This window comes from Vidua macroura, chromosome 2 (genome assembly GCF_024509145.1).
Source record: "Vidua macroura isolate BioBank_ID:100142 chromosome 2, ASM2450914v1, whole genome shotgun sequence".
Taxonomy (NCBI): domain Eukaryota; kingdom Metazoa; phylum Chordata; class Aves; order Passeriformes; family Viduidae; genus Vidua; species Vidua macroura.
The window spans coordinates 954,903-975,064 of NC_071572.1; the positions used below are offsets into that span (position 1 = coordinate 954,903).

At 50.2% G+C, this 20,162-nt stretch overlaps 1 protein-coding gene across 5 annotated transcripts in view; it reads right to left on the reverse strand.

Moving 5' to 3' along the window:
• The window catches only part of ITSN1 (intersectin 1), a 106,754-nt gene that overhangs the window by 86,374 nt on the left and 218 nt on the right, over positions 1-20,162 (reverse strand). For 3 of the 5 annotated variants that reach the window (XM_054002262.1, XM_054002242.1, XM_054002278.1), the window contains exon 1: positions 19,857-20,020. The exons of 1 other annotated variant lie outside the window; for it this stretch is intronic. The gene's annotated coding sequence lies outside the window, so the exon portion shown is untranslated. Of the gene's footprint in view, positions 1-19,856; positions 20,021-20,162 lie in introns of those variants that run through there. One more of the 5 variants, XM_054002270.1, reaches the window with a different exon arrangement.

The window sequence follows — 20,162 nt, forward strand, 5'->3', positions numbered from 1 at the left end:
CTAAGAGCAGTCTGACAGTCACATCACACCTTTAACCTGGCCACCCTTAACTCTTTAACTCCAGCTTTCAGAGGGCAGAGCACAGCTGCTTTGAAAGCCCAGTGCAGCCCTGGATCACTTCTGTGGGCATTTTCCCCTTGCCACATTTCTGACCTCTCCAGTCCTCACCTTGTTCCTTCAGTTAGTGCCTCTGCAAGAACCACCCCAATTGGGTTAGAGAATAAATAATTACATGGCTTTTTGCAGATTATCCCTTTCCTTACTCCTGCTTCGACTCTCACACTTATTCCACCTACCTCAGGCCACCTCCTGCAGCAAGGGGGACACTGCTGCAGCACATCCAAGTCAAGAAGATCATGGAAATATTCTGGGAAGTGGCTCATAAACTTCTTCCCTCCCTTTCCTACAGATGCCCATGACACAGCTCTGCAGGAACTCCCATGTTTCAATCCAGCTGGATGTTTTTAAAGGAATTAGGGCAGCCCAGGGAATAGTTCAGAGCTGTTAAGTCTGGCTTGGACAGCAGTGGTGCTTTCCAGCCCAAGTTTTAATCACTCGTAGGCCTGACCTAATCCCACATAGCTATGCTGTGAAAATCCACGTGCTTGTCTCAACTTTAGAGCTGATCCTTTGAAATGAGGACAATGAAAAAAAAAAAAAAAAAAAAAAAGAAAATCGGCTATTCTTGAGTTGTTTCACTTCACCTTCCCCATCTCTCAACTCTGCCACTAAGTAACAGCTCTGCTGGAGGAAGGGTAGGAAGGAAGAAAAAGGCCTGAGTCAGCACAAGTGCCGAGTCAGGGAGTTCAGGATGTGCTGTCCATTCCCTCTCCCCTGCTCCGAGGCACATCCAGCAGATAAAAGGTCTGGCAGGGCAGGGAGAGGCTCCAGCTGGTGATGAAAGCAAAGGCTCTGTCCTCTGAAGGACTCAGGGAGGTCACTCTGTCCCCTGCAAGCAGCTGCTCTCCTGAACTCTCGCAGTTACATAAGTGCAGGGCTCTGCTGGTGCAGATCTGGGAAGCAGAATTTCTAACCAGTCATTTAATAGGAGAATTATTCAGCATCTACCAGGTCTTATCAGCATCTCAGCAGCTGTGTCAGCCCCCATCACCACTGCCTGAGGCAGCTCCTCTCTCCCACCCAAGGACATCGGGCTCTGAATTTCTTCCAAGCTCTGTTGTCTCAACTCCTGCAGGACACGAGGAGCTCTTCAGATGCACAAACAGACTTGAATTGTGGCATTTAGACCAGGCTTTCTGTCATTCACCCTCCTTCTGGTCACACTTAGCCCTGCTGCTCCAACACTGGTTGATCACAGGTGGCCAAGAAGAGAAAGTGTCCAGCAGACAAGAAACAGCAGCTTTATAGGGAAGAAATGCAAATGTTGGAGAAACAGAGAAACTTCCTGGGCTGTTTCTCCCAGGGACAGGAGAGGCCTTTGGGCATTTGTAAAATCAAGGGATTTCCTTGCACTGCAAAGGGGGCTGAGCAGGCACCAGCTCATAGGGAGGGTCAGGGACTCTCTCACATTGTCAATGCATAGGCTGCATAAAGCCTAAACAAGGAGTTAACCATGGTGCAGTTCCATTGCTAGAGCTCCTATTTAAAATATCCTTAAGCACTCTCTAAGGAAATGAAGCAAAAAGGGCTTCACTGCATGAGACAGGGAATATCCCAAAGCAAGGGTTTCCTGCTTCCATGAGATCAATTCCCTTCAAAATGCTTAGAACCAGTTCTCACACAAGAGCAAACCCATGCCAGGTGTGACCACAAAACCAGGCAATGGGGTAAGGGAAAGAACAAACAGTCTGCACGATAAAACACAAACTGTAAATACATATAGAACATATACACATACATTTTGAAAGGCACCAACCAACTTAAAAATCCTATTTCTATATTAAATAAATTATTAATTGACTGCAAGTACATCCAAATGGCACAAAAGAGCTGTGTAAAGGCATGTGCCAAGCTTGCTTTCCAGGTGACAACTGTGCTTTCCCAGCAGTTCCACCTAAACCAGGCATCTCAACAACAACTGGAAAAATTTCAACCCCTGGCCAGGGTAAAGGAATCACTGAATGTTTTGGGTTGGGAGGGATACTAAAACTCATCCCATTGCACCTGGGCAGGGACACCTCCCACTGTGCCAGGCTGCTCCAGCCCCAGTGTCCAAGCTGGCCTTGGGCACTGCCAGGGATCCAGGGGCAGCCCCAGCTGCTCTGGGCACCCTGTGCCAGGGCCTGCCCACCCTGCCAGGGAAGGATTTTTCCCAGTATCCCATCCAACCCTGCTCTCTTCTAATGCTGAGATACAAGGCCAGGAATAATCCTGCTGGATGCATTACCAGTGGTAATGGCAAGTTCAGACCCAGCAAAGAAATGAGCAAAACAGACACAAAACAAGGGAAGACTTTCCATGTATTTCACTGGACTTGAGGGGTGAGGATTTAGGGAAGAAGATTTCCCCAAAGCAAACAGAGAGTGAGGTTCAGGTTTGTCTCAACACAAAGCTACAGGTCAAGGCAAGAGTTTATTGGGAGAACAGCCAGATTTCAGCTCTAGCTCTGCCCCACAGCAGCAGCACTGAACCACTGAGGATCTCTCCATGTGACTCCAACTACTCTGCATTTCTGCCAAGGGCTGGGAATCATTTCAGGCCATGCAGGAAAGAACAAGGATATGCACACAAAGCCAAGAACCCCAAGGAAAAAATCTAGATATGGAAGACAGGGTCTTAAAAAAAAACAAAAAAACAAAAAAACCATGTATCAAACAGTTAGGGAAGAGATGCTCTGAAGGATGCAGGCTGGGGGAGAAGCACCATGTGCACAGGCATTTTCCATGCTGGCTCTGGAAAATTTTGTTATGGTCCTTCTCTAAATGACCCAGGAAGTCTGGACAGTTAACAGTTATAATAACACTGAAAAGAGTCATTTTCCTGTCCCGAAACACTTTAATACGTCTTTCCAGGATAAAAATTCCTTTCCTGCAAGAGGATAAGAACATTAAGGCTGTTGTTAGTGCTAATGGTTTATTTACTGTAAGTCACAAATCTGTGGCATGGGGAGGTTTGTTTACTGTAACTCACAAATTTCTCCCCTGTGGGTACTTCAAAAGTCGACTGGTTTGCAGTTCCCTGTAATCAGGAAAATTTGCTACAAGGTTGTGGGGCAGCCTTGCACTGGGAAAAAAAATCCAGTTGCAAAACTGTAACATGATGCTGATTTCCCAACATAATAGATCTAAAAAACCTTTCAAGTTTGATTCAAGAAGAAAGCCAAGGCAGCTGTGAAAACAAACCTCCTCCTTAAAACCCTCACATTTGCAAGTTTTTAACATGCTGACTGATAATCAGTGCCCAAGTACACCCACAAATTGTTCTCCTGGGATGTCACAGCCTGATCCTTACCAATGATGCTGTGTGCTGGCAGCAGGCTGGTTCCTACAGAGCCACCCTGAACTCTGCATCCCCAGGAGAGAATCCCAAATCCCCAGGGCTGGAAAAGCCCTCCCAGCCCAGGCAGTGCCAGCTGTGCCCCGTGCCCACCTTGTCCCCAGCCCAGAGCTCTGAGTGCCACCTCCAGGGACACCTGCAGGGATGGGCACTGCAAAGCTCCCTGGGCAGCCCCTGCCAAGGCCTGAGCAGCCTTTCCATGGGGAAATTCCTGCTGCTGGCCAAGCTGAGCCTGCCCTGGCCCAGCCTGAGGCCGTTCCCTCTCCTCCTGTCCCTTTTTCTGAGCCCTGTCCTGGCTGTCCCCTCCTGGCAGGAGCTGTGCAGAGCCACAAGGTCCCCCCTGAGCCTCCTTTGCTCCAGGCTCAGCCCCTTCCCAGCTCCCTCAGGGATTCTCCAGTCCCTTCCCAGCTCCCTCAGGGATTCTCCAGTCCCTTCCCAGCTCCCTCAGGAATTCTCCAGCCCCTTCCCAGCTCCCTTCCCTGCCCTGGACATGCTCCAGCCCCTCCAGGTCTCTCCTGCAGGACCAGAACTGGACACAGCCCTCGAGGGGCCTCTCAGAGCCAGCCCAGAGGGACCATCCCTGCCCTGCTCCTGCTGGACACACTGGGGCTGATCCAAGCCAGGATGTTTCCTCAGCAAAGGCAGGGAGAGAAAAAAGGTAAGTGAAGAGATGAACCATAGTAAAGAGAGGTCAGGGAGAGGAGAGCCAAGGAATGATGAAGAGCAGGAAGGGCAGGATACAGCAACTCCATGATATAAACACAACTCATCCCTTTCCTCCCTCCAACTCCCACAGCTCTTACAGCACTCCAGTCAAACCTCCCAAAGACTGAGCTTTCCAAGGTTCACACCTCTGGGCAGAGATCAAACCTGCTCAGAACACGGTGCTACACCCACCACAGAGCAATGATCTGAAGACAGAAGTTTCCTTTAGGGTCTGACTTGCCTTGACAGCAGCTTTGAAGGAACCTTTTCCTGATCTCGAGCCCAGACCTCCCTGAGACAGCTCGAGCTGTTCCCTCAGGCCCTGTCCCTGCTCACAGGGAGCAGAGATCAGTGCCTGACAATGACAGATATGAAAGGTTTGTACAACTTATAGCACAGGAGGAACACGTGGCACAATTTATAGCTCACACTTGCAGCAGTGGATTAAACCCAACAATCCACATTCATCCAGGTGATTTCAGAAGCTGCTGTCACTCCTGACTGTGGATCAGGATTCCTTTATTTCTCCATCTGGCTTGTTAAAAATAGGGGCAATTTGCCTTGGCAGCAGTCTTGTGACTCCAGCAGGAGATGGCTCAGGGGCCACTTGCTGCAGCACCAAACCAAGGCCCCAGCAGGGCTGGGGCAGCGTGAGGGGCAGAGGCTCTCCCAGCTGGCACTGCAGTCAGCAGGAACTGCTCAGCTCCTGGCTCCAGCACAGCACAGCATTCTCCACGAGCTGGCAACTGCCAACATCTCCAAAATAAACTCTGCACACTAAAAATACATTTCTGTTATTTGCCTTCTGAGTTGAGAGCTCAAAATGAAAACTGGCATTCTAATGATGAATCCACAACTTCATCAATCATTACCTTCCGAAACAGCAAGCAAGAGTTTATGGCAGTCACTTGCCTGCAGAAGTGTAACCTAAAGATATTTTACAGGAAAAATTAAGTTGTCAATATTTCAACTGTTCAAAACCACCCTATACTGAAGCACTTACAATCAAACCTTCATCAGTCAAAAAAACCTTTCTCAAAATCAACAGTGAAGTTGGCAATTCTCCTGAAAAGTACCACAGGTGTTTAGTGGTGCTTGCAGTGAAGAGAAAAACCAAAATGAACTTGCTGGGGTGAAGAGTTGGCTGCTTGCAAAGGAAGGTATCTGAAATTTGCCTCAAAATTAACTTGTCCCTCTTTGGGGAAAGGAAAGGGTAATAACACTCAACTACCACTGACACCAGGAAAATTAATACACAGAATCAGAAAATGGTTTGGAAAGGACCTCAAAGCTCATCCCCTGCCATGGCAGGGACACCTCCCACTGTGCCAGGCTGCTCCAGCCCCAGTGTCCAACCTGGCCTGGGGCACTGCCAGGGATCCAGGGGCAGCCCCAGCTGCTCTGGGCACCCTGTGCCAGGGCCTGCCCACCCTCACAGGGGGGAAATTTTTCCTAATATCTGATCTAAACCTGCAATTTTTCACTTTGAGGCCATTCCCTGTGTCCTGTCCCTGCATCCCCTGGAAATTGTCTCTCTCCAGCTTTCCTGGGGCTCCTCCAGGCCCTGCAAGGCCACCCTGAGCTCAGCCCAAAGCTTCTCCTGTGCAGGTGAACAATGCCAGCTGTGCCAGCCTTTCCTCCCAGCAGAGCTGCTCCAGCCCTCTGCTCATCCTGGAGCCTCCTCTGGGCTCTCTGCAGCAGCTCCAGCTCCTCCCTGGGCTGGGACAGGGCTGGGGCAGCTCTGCAGGTGGGCTCTCACCTGAGGGGACACAATCCCAATCCCAATCCCAGTCCCAATCCCAGTCCCAATCCCAGTCCCAATCCCTCTCCTGATCCCCAGCTGGGCTCAGCCCAGGGCACTGGGGGCTCTGGGCTGGGGCAGGTCCAGCTCTCCCAGGGCTGCTCCATCTGCTCATCCCAGCCTGGACTGGTGCCAGGGGCTGTCCCAACCCAAGTGCAGCACTTTGTACTTTCCTAATGCAGAACCAACAGAGGCACTGAACGTGCCAAGGATGATCCACAGCATTTTCCAGGTGGTATGTTCAGTTCCCAAGCTGTGACCAGCCAGACCAGGCCCCATGGAGCACTTATTACATCAAATCCACTTTGCTTTCTCACAGAAATGAATAATTCAGTACCCTTAGAGATAAAACTACATGAACATGCCTCATTTCTCATCTGATTAAATGCTGCTGCTGACAGTGTGAGAACCCAAGCACTCAGCACTCCTCCAAATGTTCAGCTGGACTGGTGCAACTTTCAAGCAGGAAACCCCAAATTACACAAGAAAAAAAAAAAAGTCCATTAAAAAAAAAAAGCCACTTCATATGTTTAAAGGAGGAAACAGCAGCAGCAAATAATCCTCAACTAAGGCCCCCAGCAAGAATGCCCTCACACTCTATATTTAAGAGGCCATTTACTCACACACTTCTGTTCTTTTCCCTTTTTGTTTGTAATTCTCCAGCAAACATTATCCATGACAACTTTCAAGCTACAGGAGCTCTATATGGCAACAGCTCATGGCTTCCAGCCCTGAAGAATCTCACTAATTATTTCAATGACATGAGGACAAATGAAGGAATAACACAAGTATTGGGGTATATGTTTGTCTGTGGCCCTTTTAATCATTGCTTGGACAGCTGGGAATTGGAATGCTCAAGGAGTAGGAAGAAAGGAGGAAAAAAAAACCAAGCAGCACCTCTTGTTCTTTCAGGACATGAACAAAGGAGAAAGATTTTTGAATCGGGCCCAGCAGAAAAATCAGCATCTTCCAATCCTGAGATCATTCCCTCAGCCTTCTGAAAGGTTCCTGTTTAAGAGCCTCAAATGAGGGCTTGCAGGGGCCTCCCAAATCCTGGCTGCCAGCAGCCAGGACAGGGTCAGAGCACTGTTAAAATCCTCCAGGAACTGGAGCTACCAGCTGGGAGAATCAGGTTGGAATGAGACAAAGAAACTGGGCAAGAGAGCAAATCCTGCAGGCTGAGGAGGAAATGCAACACCTCGGGACAACCTGCACTAGAACCTGCCAGGGAACTCTGGGGAGGTTCCTAACAACCACCATGGAAAAGGAGGCAAAAGTTCCTGAAACACAGACAGGCATGGCAGAGCTGAAGCCAGAAATCCCAGAATCCCAGAAAGACTGCACTGGGAGGGAGCCTAAAGCCCACCCAGTGCCACCCCTGCCATGGCAGGGACACCTCCCACTGTGCCAGGCTGCTCCAGCCCCAGTGTCCAACCTGGCCTTGGGCACTGCCAGGGATCCAGGGGCAGCCCCAGCTGCTCTGGGCACCCTGTGCCAGGGCCCAAGTCAGGCTACCAGAGGACTAAGTGTCGTGTTTTGCTCACCTACTTCAGAACCTGGAGAGTTTTCTGTGAGTCTTCCTTTGAAATTCATTTCATTGCTGACAGTTCAGGAAGCTGTTAGACCACTTCTAAATAAAACATGCAGAATATTAAGACCCATCCAAACACACCTGCCTGAACAGGCAAACACCACACGTGGCTTCCCCCAAACCCTGGAGAGAACATTCCCAACAAATCCTGCAGGGATACAGGATGAAGGGCATGAAGCACCCTGCCCACATCCTGTCTTTCAGGCTGGCTTCCCCAAATACTAAAAAAGCTTTGATTAGATAGGTAAAACCTTTAGATTTGATATTCCAGGGGACTGCACATGAGAATTCAATGGAATTCTGGAAAACACTCTGTGTGACAGAAGAATTGATCTGCTGTGGAAAACAGCAGTTGCAGAGTATCAAGCCCCAGTAACACACAGAAATCACGTGTGAATTCAGCATTATAAAAAAGAAAAAAAAACCCACACACAGAAAAAGAACCTGAGGGGGAACCATGGATGTTCCAAGCACGATCTCACAGTTCCAAGTGAGATTTAATTTGGTTTCAATGCGAAGTTCAGTGTTTGAGACTCATAATAAACTTACACAAACCTCATTTTTTAAATGCTTCTCCCTAGACTGGACAGACTGAACAGATACACAGAGATCTAAGAGAAAAAAAAAAAAAAAAAGAAAAGAGCTATAACATTAAAATGTAATAGCCTGGCCAAAAATATGAGTAACCAGATCCACAGTGCCAGAGGTCAGAGATCCACCAGCACTGCTCCTGCCAGCCATTGAAAACCAGGAATAAAGGAGTCCTGCAAGGAGGCACTAAGCCAGCACCGTCCCCAGGGACAAAGAACTTCACACATTTTTTCAGTTACCTTGCCAATAACTTCCCCACTGTATCCAACACTAACCATTGAATCTGGAAGGAATATAATGGTTCTATAGCAACCAGCTGTGGAGATATTTTTCAAACAGAACAAATTGGATACAAATGCCAAATACTTTCCCAACCAATTTAGCCTACTCCTAGTGGGAGGAGAAAACTCTGTTCGCTGCTGTGATCCAAAACACAGTGTAAATCTGAGTTCTGTACAGAACTCAGGCAGTTTAAAACAAATCTGATAACCAGAAGCAGATAAACAGACACCCGGGTGTGCACCTTTTGTTAATCTGCCAGGACATCACTCAAGCAGCCTCTCTCCTTGGGAGCAGCATTTCCATGAGACTTTTCCACACTGGTTACACTCCCCCCACCAACAGGCCAAGTTTACTAATATTTCCATGTCCCTTGGAAGAGAGAGTTCATCAGGGAATCTTCTGGGGAGGTGAAGCAGCCACATAACACATCAGCTCTGCAGTGGCAGCTGCACATGAATCACAGCAAGAGAGACCTGGAGGGGCTGGAGCGTGTCCAGGGCAGGGAAGGGAGCTGGGAAGGGGCTGGAGAATTCCTGAGGGAGCTGGGAAGGGGCTGAGCCTGGAGCAAAGGAGGCTCAGGGGGGACCTTGTGGCTCTGCACAGCTCCTGCCAGGAGGGGACAGCCGGGACAGGGCTCAGAAAAAGGGACAGGAGGAGAGGGAACGGCCTCAGGCTGGGCCAGGGCAGGCTCAGCTTGGGCAGCAGCAGGAATTTCCCCATGGAAAGGCTGCTCAGGCCTTGGCAGGGGCTGCCCAGGGAGCTTTGCAGTGCCCATCCCTGCAGGTGTCCCCTGGAGGTGGCACTCAGAGCTCTGGGCTGGGGACAAGGTGGGCACAGCTGGCACTGCATGGGCTGGGAGGGCTTTTCCAGCCCCGGGGATTTGGGAATTCTCTGTCTGTAATCTGGGTCCTGTGAGCTCCCAGAACAATGCAGGGATCTGGCTGTCACCATGTTTAGTTGAAGCCACTCCTGCTCTAGGTTTTACTGATGTGCAGAGCCATAACGAGACCCAGCCTCCCTCCTGTAGGCCAACAAGCACTTCAGCTGAAGCATTTTTCTCAGCAGAACAAGAACAAGGCACCCTGAGAATTTGTGTGTGTGCTTTCCCCTAGCTCAAACACAAACCAGCAAACCTCCATGTAACTTGCAAAAATAAGGAAAATCAAGTCTAATATTAGGCTCATATAAATCAGCCCAAGTGCACATCCTTGGAATGCTTATTTTAGAAGTCTACAAATCAAAAGAGAGGTGGCAACCACCTAACTAGGTAACAGCTCTCCTTCCTTCTATCACAACAAGGCTTTGTTTCTATTTAAATCTTCACAGAATAAAGTTTTTAATCTTTAATGAGAGACAAAGCCAAGCTAATGCAAGATGGAATTATTGGTAGAATGCATTCACCTGGGTTCATAACACTGTACAGGGATAACAACACAAGAGGTAAATGTTCAAAATCACAGGATGGTTTGGGTTGAGAGGGACTTAAAGCTCATCCACTGTGCCAGGCTGCTTCAGCCCCAGTGTCCAACCTGGCCTTGGGCACTGCCAGGGATCCAGGGGCAGCCACAGCTGCTCTGGGCACCCTGTGCCAGGGCCTGCCCACCCTGCCAGGGAACAATTCCCAATTCCCCAGATCCCATCCAACCCTCCCCTCCTTCCTCTTAAAGCCATTCCCCTTTGTCCTGACAGTCCATGCCCCTCCAGGGACTGAGATGGATTCCATTTCCCCCCTTGGTTTGTTCTGCTCACCTGGTGTTTTCCCAGCTCCAGAGCCTGGCTCCTCCTGGGAATCCCAGCTCCCTCACAGAAGTCCTGGAGAACTGGCACAGGGTGCCCAGAGCAGCTGGGGCTGCCCCTGGATCCCTGGCAGTGCCCAAGGCCAGGTTGGACACTGGGGCTGGAGCAGCCTGGCACAGTGGGAGGTGTCCCTGCCATGGCCAGGGTGGCACTGGGTGGGATTTAGGGTCCCTCCCAACCCATTCAGGGACTGCCAGAAAAGCCAGGGCAGCCCCTTGTCCTTGGCTGGTACAGAACCAGACACTGCTGGTGCCACCTTGAAGTCGTTCATCACAGCAAAGCCAGCCTGGGGAGCTGCATCCTGCTGCATCCAGGCCACCTGCAGCCTTGTGCCCTTGTATTTACTGCCTCTCCAAACCTCTCCAGCTAAAAGCTGTCTCAAATGGAGAGGAACTGCACACAAAGATCTCTGGGGAAGATTCAAGGAACTTTTCTTTAATAAGAATTAATTTATTTCTCCCCTTTTCCTTTTTTTTTCCCCTCCCTTCTGAAGCTGGGAAATGATAGTAAAGCACAATAAACCTGCCCACAAAAGGAAATGAAGTGTCACCAGAATTTCAGTGCTCAAGTTCCCTGGGTCTCATTTCAGTGCACAAAGCTGGACTGAGTCAGCATTTTTCATTCATAATGCTGGCAGGATTTTGTAGGGGGTGTTTTAAGCACGAGGACTCGATTTCTGTCACTGGTTTGAACTTCCCAAGCAGAATGTCTCACTTTAACATAACAATTGAAGAGATTCAGCATGATTATATTCCCTGCACACATGTGGCTGCTGCCCTGCCCCAGCTAGACTGTGCTTTGTTTTCCCTAAGAAATCCCAGGTGGTTTAATCCAGGATTGCATCAAGGTAATCCAGGGAAAGCCGGAATTTGGCATTACCATAACAGATTCTAGAAACTCTAGAAACTGAGCAACTGCAGCAGGACAGCCTGATTTCCTTGGAGCTACAGAATAACATTTTCCTGGCTGAAGCACAGAGAGCAGGAAAAAAATGCAACATTATTTCAGATGCTTCACCTGATTTCTGACTGCAGCAACTTTATCACCCATCAAAATATCCTCCCGGCCTCTTACTTCCACCAAAGTCCTTAAAAGCCCCGAAGACACAACGGGCACAAAGTTTATTATTCAGCCACCAGCAGAGCCCACCCAGCAATGACTGCAGCTGAACAGAGAGCAGCCTGCGAGGCTGAGGTTCCAGCTAACACGTCACCCCTGCAACACGCTCAGCTCCCTGAGCCCAGCACCAGCACGAGCCAAGGCACTGAAAGGTCAGAGCTCCAGCCCTGCTAGCCTGCCTCCAAGCTCCACTTCACTTCTCCTAGCCTGCCTCCAAGCTCCACTTCACTTCTCCTAGCCTGCCTCCAAGCTCCAGCCCTGCTAGCCTGCCTCCAAGCTCCACTTCTCCTAGCCTGCCTCCAAGCTCCACTTCACTTCTCCTAGCCTGCCTCCAAGCTCCACTTCTCCTAGCCTGCCTCCAAGCTCCAGCCCTGCTAGCCTGCCTCCAAGCTCCAGCTCTCCTAGCCTGCCTCCAAGCTCCACTTCTCCTAGCCTGCCTCCAAGCTCCAGCTCTCCTACCCTGCCTCCAAGCTCCAGCTCTCCTAGCCTGCCTCCAAGCAAGGGGGGATTGCAGCAAGGAAAAAGCAATCCTACAGACCCCTACTCTTTTCAGTCCTGCAGTTCTCCTCCTTCTCCTCCTCTCTCAGCAAGGACTCCAAAGTCTGTCACGAGAGACCAGTGGGAGCAGAGTGAGACCAGCTCAGCTCCCACCAGTTCACCTGAGAAATTCTGAATTCTCCAACTGAAATCTCAAGAGTTTGGCTGCAGTTTGATCAAGAAGCACAACACAAACACATCAGCATTGCAAAGAGCTGCCCAGGGAGCTTTGCAGTGCCCATCCCTGCAGGTGTCCCCTGGAGGTGGCACTCAGAGCTCTGGGCTGGGGACAAGGTGGGCACGGGGCACAGCTGGCACTGCCTGGGCTGGGAGGGCTTTTCCAGCCCCAGGGATTTGGGAATTCTGGGAAATGGTGATGTTTAAAGGCTCAGAGATCCCACATCACATTTTGCTGTACAAAGAGTGTATTCAAATTAAAAGTGTGATTAACAGAAAACTTTGCCAGATTTCCTAAAATCATAGAATCCCAGAATATCCTGAGCTGAAGGGACCCCCAGGGACCCCCCAGTGCCAGACCCCCACCAACCCCAGCCTGGGCACCCCTGGCAGCGCTGTCCAAAGGCTCCTGGAGCTCTGGCAGCCTCGGGGCCGTGCCCATTCCCTGGGGAGCCTGGGCAGTGCCAGCACCCTCTGGGGAAGAAGAGCCTTTCCCTAAAACCCAACCTAAATCTCTCCTGGTTCAGCTCCAGCTGCTCCCTGGGTGCTGTCCCTGCTCACCAGAGAGAACAGGAATGGACACCACACATTAATGGAGAGCTGGGGGGACAGGAGAGGCATTCAGGGATTTGGTTTTAAGTTCTAAAACTCTTTGGGTTAAATATCCCCAGTAGTTAATACAGATAAACTGATTTTTGAGCCATACAATACCATTTGTCAGCGGCTCAGAGCAATGTTGAGAGCACTTGACTCTAAAGGATGCAGCTTTTTCCCTCCTCACAAAGCAGAATTGTTCTGCTTGCATCATTTGCAGACAGCATGAGTTTGAAGCAATGCCCTCAGATTTAGATGCTGTGTTGAAAGAGCAGCACCAAACAATCCTGCCAGACTGCAGCTGGAGAACTTCCTATTCCTGTGTCACAAGAGCTTTCCAGTCACCGTGCAGAGCTCTGGGATTTACGGGTCATCCTTCACTTCTGACTCTGCAAAATGGTGACTAAACAACCTAAAAAAAGCATGGAGCTGGTAAAGTGAAAATGCTGCACAAGCTTCAGCTCCATTCAGATTACTCTGATAACAGCTGTGATCAGGAAGCACATTCTGAGCATGGATAACACCTCAGCTTCCTGGCAGCTCAGCAGGCTGGGGTCAGAGACCAGGAAGCACCAAACGGGAGGATCCATCCGGTTCAGTCCCACGTCAATTAAGGACCTCCTCGTCACGAGCCCAACATCCCCTTTGGTCCCTCCAAAGTCACCTGAAGGGCTCTGGGCCCACGGGAATTTCCAGCGCTGAGAGAGACTCCCTGATCCCAATGAAGCCAGAGATTGCTGGGCACAGCCAGCTGGAGCTGAGCAGTAATGCCCACACGGCATCCAGTGCTACACCACCCAAAGAATGAACTGCATTTGCCTTCCTCCTCTGGCCATGTCAGCATTATTTGTCATTTCCTTGAAGCAACCTCATTTCTCAGCAGCAGATATCCACAAAAACTCGATTTCAGTCACATTTCTTAAAATCCATGCATTGTGTTAAATAGCAGGTTGCTGATTGTTCTCTAATAAGCACTTTATATCAGCGTGGTTTGAGAACAGAACAGCAGAACATGCACAAGTTTCCAAGCTGGATCATGGCTGTTTCCAAACTTTGTCCTTAGACACTTCAAAAATCCACAATGTCCTGCCATGAATTTAAGTATAGATGACCTCATGTGAAAACATATTTTAACACTTTTATGCTTTGAACTCTTCCTCTGAATAGAAACTTTACCAACCAGAACTTTAAAAAAAATAATAAAGGAGCAGTTGGAAAAGAATAGGGGGAAACTTCGTTACATGTCTTGTCTGCTTTTAAATCTACTACTTCCCTGAACACCTACAGTAACTTCATGCCACACTACTTTATTCCAACAAAAAAATCTGCCCTCTTCTCTTTGATGCTTATTCTGTTGTTTGCAATTCAAGCCCACACAGAAGAATAGGTGTTAACAAGGAAGAAAATTTTAAAACTATTTCAGATCTCTCTACAACCCAGTTCCAGTTACAAAGCTTTTCCTGGTTGGGATTGGCCCTTTCAATCCCCAGCAGAAGAAAACCCATGAACATTAAAATACAAAGGGTAAGAGGGAGAGAACACCTGCCAGCCTTCAGATAATGCTGAAACTCAAGAGACCATTAAAATGAAGAAATATAGATGCAGGACAAAAGGGAGAGAAGAACAGGTAAGAATGGGGATGGCTGCAGGCAGGGAAAGCAGTCACAGGCAGCAGCTGCAGCAAAGGTGCAGGGCAGAGAATTGCCTCTAAAAAATTGAATTACACCAAATGTCCATGCAAAACAGCCAAGCACCAACCCTACACAGGAGCCTGTCTGTCTGAGAGCTCCAGAGAGCTGAGTTCATCCAGCTGGGGCTCACATGTGACTCAAAGGAAAATGTCAGGATTTTTGCTCAAGAAATTCAATGATTACATCATCCCATTTGGTACATGACCGGATTACTGGCATTTTATTACAAAACACAGCTCTCAAGCTGTCAGGTCTTATGATTTTCTGTAAGAATTAACTGTGCTTCCCCAAAATACCCTGAAGATTTATGAAGTTATTAGAACTTGCACTGGGTAACTGAGCTCCTGGCTGCACCTCCTCTCCAAAAGCACAGGAGTCCCCACAACCTGTCCACACCTGAAGGCCATGTGCAAAACTTACTCAAAAACTATTAAATATTGCACCTTGCAGTTCACAGGCCAGCCCACAGCCTGGTGCTCGGGAATCTGAAATTGTAATATAAATAAAAAAAATGTATTTTTGAAGTTAGAATAAAAGGCTTTATCACCATAAAGACATGGTTAACATAGTTCTGTGTTTAATTTGTGATTAACACGAAATTGGCTCAGCTCTATCTCCAGTTTTCAGATCAGTCCTGTGAACACTTAAGATACAAGCAGCAAGTTCCCAGCACACAAGCAGAGGTGTTAAATTGTACCACAATATAAAGATTACCATGGAGAGAGCCCTCCCAAACTCACCCTGACCTTTGGAAGCTGAATGTGCAGCTGCCTTTCCCCTGGGCAGCTGAGGCTGTTCAGGCTGCACAGACACAGCTGAATTCCCTGCCCAGCAGCCAAGGTTGGATCTCCCCTCCACAGTTCAGCTGGGAGGGCAAGGAACAAGAAGTCCGTGTGTGCTTGGCAGGAGGAGCACGAGGCTGAAAACAAGAGAGGCCTCTTCTCCTTCCCCCCAAGATGGGTGGGGGCTCTTTTGCAAACACAAAACCAGACACCATTTAAACATTTCTCTCATACACTGCTTCGAAGGGCTCAAACAGAGAGACCTAGAGGTGCTCTCAGAAAAAGACTAAAAGTTCTTGTTTCCCCAAAGCAGCTCTGCCATGCAGATCTGCAGGATCCCAGCTGGAAAAGCTGGACTGCCACTCCCAGCAGGTGTGATTCTAACACAGGGTGGGTTGGGCTGGGAAGGACCTCAAAGCTCATCCCATCCCACCCCTGCCATGGGGACACCTCCCACTGTGCCAGGCTGCTCCAGCCCCAGTGTCCAACCTGGCCTTGGGCACTGCCAGGGATCCAGGGGCAGCCCCAGCTGCTCTGGCAATTCCATCCCAGCCCCTGCCCACCCTGCCAGGGAAAAATTCCCAATTCCCAATCTCCCATCCAGCCCTGCCCTCTGGCAGTTTGGACTTTTTCACAGGAATATTTAAATGCAGTAAATATTTACAGTCCTGTGTAGAAGTACAGAAACCCACATGCTCCAGAGGAGGTTCATTCTGAGTCCTGCAGAGAGGTGCCAACCATTCCAGGCAGCTCCATGGGAACCCTCCTTCAGGAATCACAGGTTTAAATCCAGGTGTTCTGTGTATTTTGTATTATTTGTGCATTAATAACTATTTCCTACAAACTGTGCATTTCTGTGGAGCACGTGAAGCTGTACCTTGAGATGATGCAAAGCTAAAACCCCTGTCCAGTCATTTACAGCCAATCAGTCATGCCCAGGGCTAGATCCTTCAAAGATACTGAGGGAGAGAATCCCCATGGAAATCTGAAGGGCCAAAACACAAAGGAAAACCTGAACGTTTGACACAACATGTCTGCATTGGAATTATTTTAATAGTGTCATTAGGATTTGCTAATCCACACTATTAGTAGCAATATATTTACCTGTGATATGGAATATACCAGCAGGCCCTTGATTTTCCAGGATTGCCATCCCACAAAACCTTGCTCTTACAAACTCATAGGATGGAGAGGTCAGCTCTCACAACTGTGGGCACACACAGCCATGAGGGACAGTGCAGGGACAGGGGACTGGAAACTGCTGCTGAAGAGAAACACAGCAGACACTGATTATTTCACAATTCCAGACTCACATTTTACCACAAAACTCATTGAAAAGCAGAGTTCACAGAGAAAAGATGTCCATTTGGACACTAACACTAATTCAATTACCTTAAAAACAGCACATGAAAAAGTAAAATATAATATCCAACACATGCAAGTTCGATATGAGAAAACCAAACCATGGATGTACCATGTCAGTCAAGTTTTCTGTGTTTTCACTGACTGCAATGAAGGGAATGCTGTAAAATGCACCTTTTGCAGCAAAAACAGAATAACCTTTCTTCCTGAGAATGCCCAAGGATACCTCTCTTCACTCCTTCCCTCTCAAAATTATTTAATTTCTATTAAATAGAAATTTTCTATTCTTGTCAAGAAGCTGATCCTCTGGAGGGGACAGACAATGCCCTGTTCACATAGGAGAGATTAGTTTCTAATTACTATCAGTAATTAGTGCTTTCCTGCAGCTAAAGCTGGAGTTTCTCTGTCAGCAACCTGACCACCTCCAGCCCTGCCACACACAGAGCTCCAGAGAGGTTCATTCCAGACAGGTGGATCCACCAGACACCTCCACCAGTCCCAAACCTCACAGTTTATGTTTGCTGGATGAGGGCCTGGCAAATACTGCTCCAAATCCTTCCATCTGCAATTAAAATCCTATGGAGACAATGCCAGCCAAAAATAACCAGTGTAATCTAGTAAAAAGTGCACTTTTAGAAGAGGCTAACTGCTTGTGCCACAGATCCCACAGAGGTTTTAGCACCTCTCAGTGAGGTTTCCTGTGCACAAGTCATTCATCACCAGATCTCAGCCTGGAGCCCATTTCTGATTGTCCACCACCCCCCCCCCCTCCCCAATTTCATGCTTGGCAAGTAAAAACAAAACCAAGTTGCTGTGGAGGGGGCAGCCCAAGTTCAGCAGCTGTGTCCAATACAAGAGCAAGGAGCACTCAAAGCTCCCAGCACACAGCAGCAGCTGAGGCAGCCCCTGGGTTATTTTATGGTAAAAAGAAACCAAAACCCTGCACATCTCGTGGGTTCCAAGCACGTCAACTCTGAGCCAGCCCAGCTGAGAGGAGCCCCCCAAACCAATCTGCTGATGGCTCATCCTGCTCTGCTGCTGCACACAGCACAGGGAAATGGTTGTGGCTGGGAACTCCTGATCACAGAATTCCAACTGGCTTGGGCTGGGAGGGACCTCAGAGCCCACCCAGTGCCACCCCTGCCATGGCAGGGACAGCTCCCACTGTGCCAGGCTGCTCCAAGTCCCAGTGCCAGGGATCCAGGGGCAGCCCCAGCTGCTCCAGGCACCCTGTGCCAGGGCCTGCCCACCCTCCCAGGGAAGGGTTTCTTCCAGAAAACTTCCACCCCACTGATCTCCCCGTTCCTCAACCCACTGCTTGTATTTTCCTTAACTTCTTTTTCTTTATCCTTCTATTCCTCTTTTCCCTGGTGTTATCCTACTAAAAGCTAAAGTTACAATCCCTGATTACAGCACAAAGACACACCATAAAAGGCCATCCAACGTCACGATTCAGAAACATTTCATTGCTAGATTCACATTCCTTCCTGAATCCAAATCTATCCTAATTGCAGGATTAGAGGCATTAAGGAAAGGCCTCACAGCAGTGAGAGAGGGAACAGGCACTGCAGGTCATGGCTCTCAGACCCCAATTCTTACTTTATCGAGGAACCAGGACATAATGGAAAATTATCAAGCAAACACAGCTACTCTGCAAAGGATCTTATGTGGAATGAGAGGCAGTGGGACACCAGAGAGGGAACACAGGAGCTGAAAGAATGGAGTGTGGTTTGTGAAGCAGCGAGTGCAGGGTGCAGCCCACTCAGCTCCGGGGAAGCCTGAGCCTCAGACACTGGAGAAACTGTTCGGAAACGCTCGTCTGCACGAAACATGACCCCTGTCAGGCTGCCAAAAGCAGGGAGGGCACTCCAGGGCTGAGCACGCAGCCTGCTGGCATTTCCAGCCCTGAGCCCCCAGGGAACAGAAAACGCAGCTGGATTCTCTACCTGTGACACCTGCTCACACCCACAGGCAGGTACCCCCTGCTGCAGCTGGGCGTGCAGACAGGCAAGGCTGCTCCTGCCACACCTCAGACAGGGCTCTGGGGCAGCATTTTAACAGAGAGAGGAGAATTTGGGAGCAATTCACTGGTATAAACTATCACAGGATCATGGAATATCCTGAGCTGTAGGGACCCCCAGTGCCAGCCCTGCCCAGACCCCCACCAACCCCACCCTGGGCATCCCTGTCCAAAGGCTCCTGGAGCTCTGGCAGCCTCGGGGCCGTGCCCATTCCCTGGGGAGCCTGGGCAGTGCCAGCAGCCTCTGGGGAAGAAGAGCCTTCCCCTAAAACCCAACCTAACCCTGCCCTGGCCCAGCTCCAGCTGCTCCTCGGGTCCTAAGGAAGTTTCCTGGCTGAGAACATCACCAGGTCATATCCAGCAAGGGAAGTCACAGGTGACTACAACAAAAGGTAAAAGGAAGAAGGAAAGACCGTGTGAAGTAGCACCCTCCAGAGCCATCAACACCCAAAATACCGTTTGGCTTTTTGGTTTAAGAAAATGCATCCATTCGGAGCTTGACTCCAACATATATTCAGTTAATATCCACAGCTATTGCCTTAAGTATCTATTGCCATATAAGCTCCAAACAAAAAAGCACTTTGGAACTGGCTAGTGGGAAGAGGCTGAGGAGGACTTGTTTTAACGAGAGCCACACTATCGCACCTGGAACGCCGGCTGGTTCACTAACAGGAATTATTTACTAAACAATTCTCTCTGACGAGCCGTGGAAGCGTTTTCCCTTCACGGGGCTGGAATTCACAGAAGATACTGTTTTCGACAAGCAAACCCCCTATTCCACCCCAAATAAAGCAGCAGCTGAAGCAGAACAAAAGATATCCAGAGGGAATATCATCCAATATCAACCTTGTCTGCTCCCCCGAGGCAGAGGCACTCGCAGGGACACAGCCCCATCCATGGACCGGCTTCCTCTCCCTGACGCCCCTTCAGCATTCCCTCGTTCCCCCGGTGCCCTTTGCCGAGCCGTAAGGGACGGCACTCCCGAGGGACGGCGCTCCCAGGGAATGGCATTCCCAGCCCAGGGCTCTCCTCCTTCCCCTGGCTCGGGGAGCGGCGGCCGGAGGCAGCGGGACCAGGGTGATCGCCGCCGAAGGATCCCCGCGGCGGTGCCGCCGCTCGTTCCAGTAACAGCAGCGGCACAAGGGCAGCCGGCCCCGGCCAGGGGCGCAGCATCGCTCCCCGCCCGCCCCGGCTACCGAGCGAGGCGAGGAGGAGGACCCGGGCCCTGGCACCGCGACACGCCCGGGCACCGTGAGGGGCTGAGGCGGCGCTGCCCCCCCGCCGGCCTGGGCTGAACGGCCGCCGCTCGCAGCCCGCGCCCCCCGCTGCCCCCCGTCCCGCCGCGCCGTACCTCATGTCTGTGCGGGCCCTAGTCACAGCCCCGGCCGCGGCCAGGGCACCGAGGGGCCGGAGGGGCCGGAGCGGCGCCCGCAGCCGCCTCCGCCGGACGCGCCATCGCCGCCCTCGCCCCGTCTGAGGGGAGGGGCGAGGAGCCCCTCGCGGCCGCCGTACTGACGCGCGGACGCGGCCCCCCGCGTGACTGACAGGGCGTGCCACCAATCAGAGACCGGAAACGCGGCAGAGCCCCGCCCCCTCTAGCCAATCAGAACTCTGACAGCCCCGCTCTGACGCGAGGTCTCGGCCCGCCCCCCGCGTG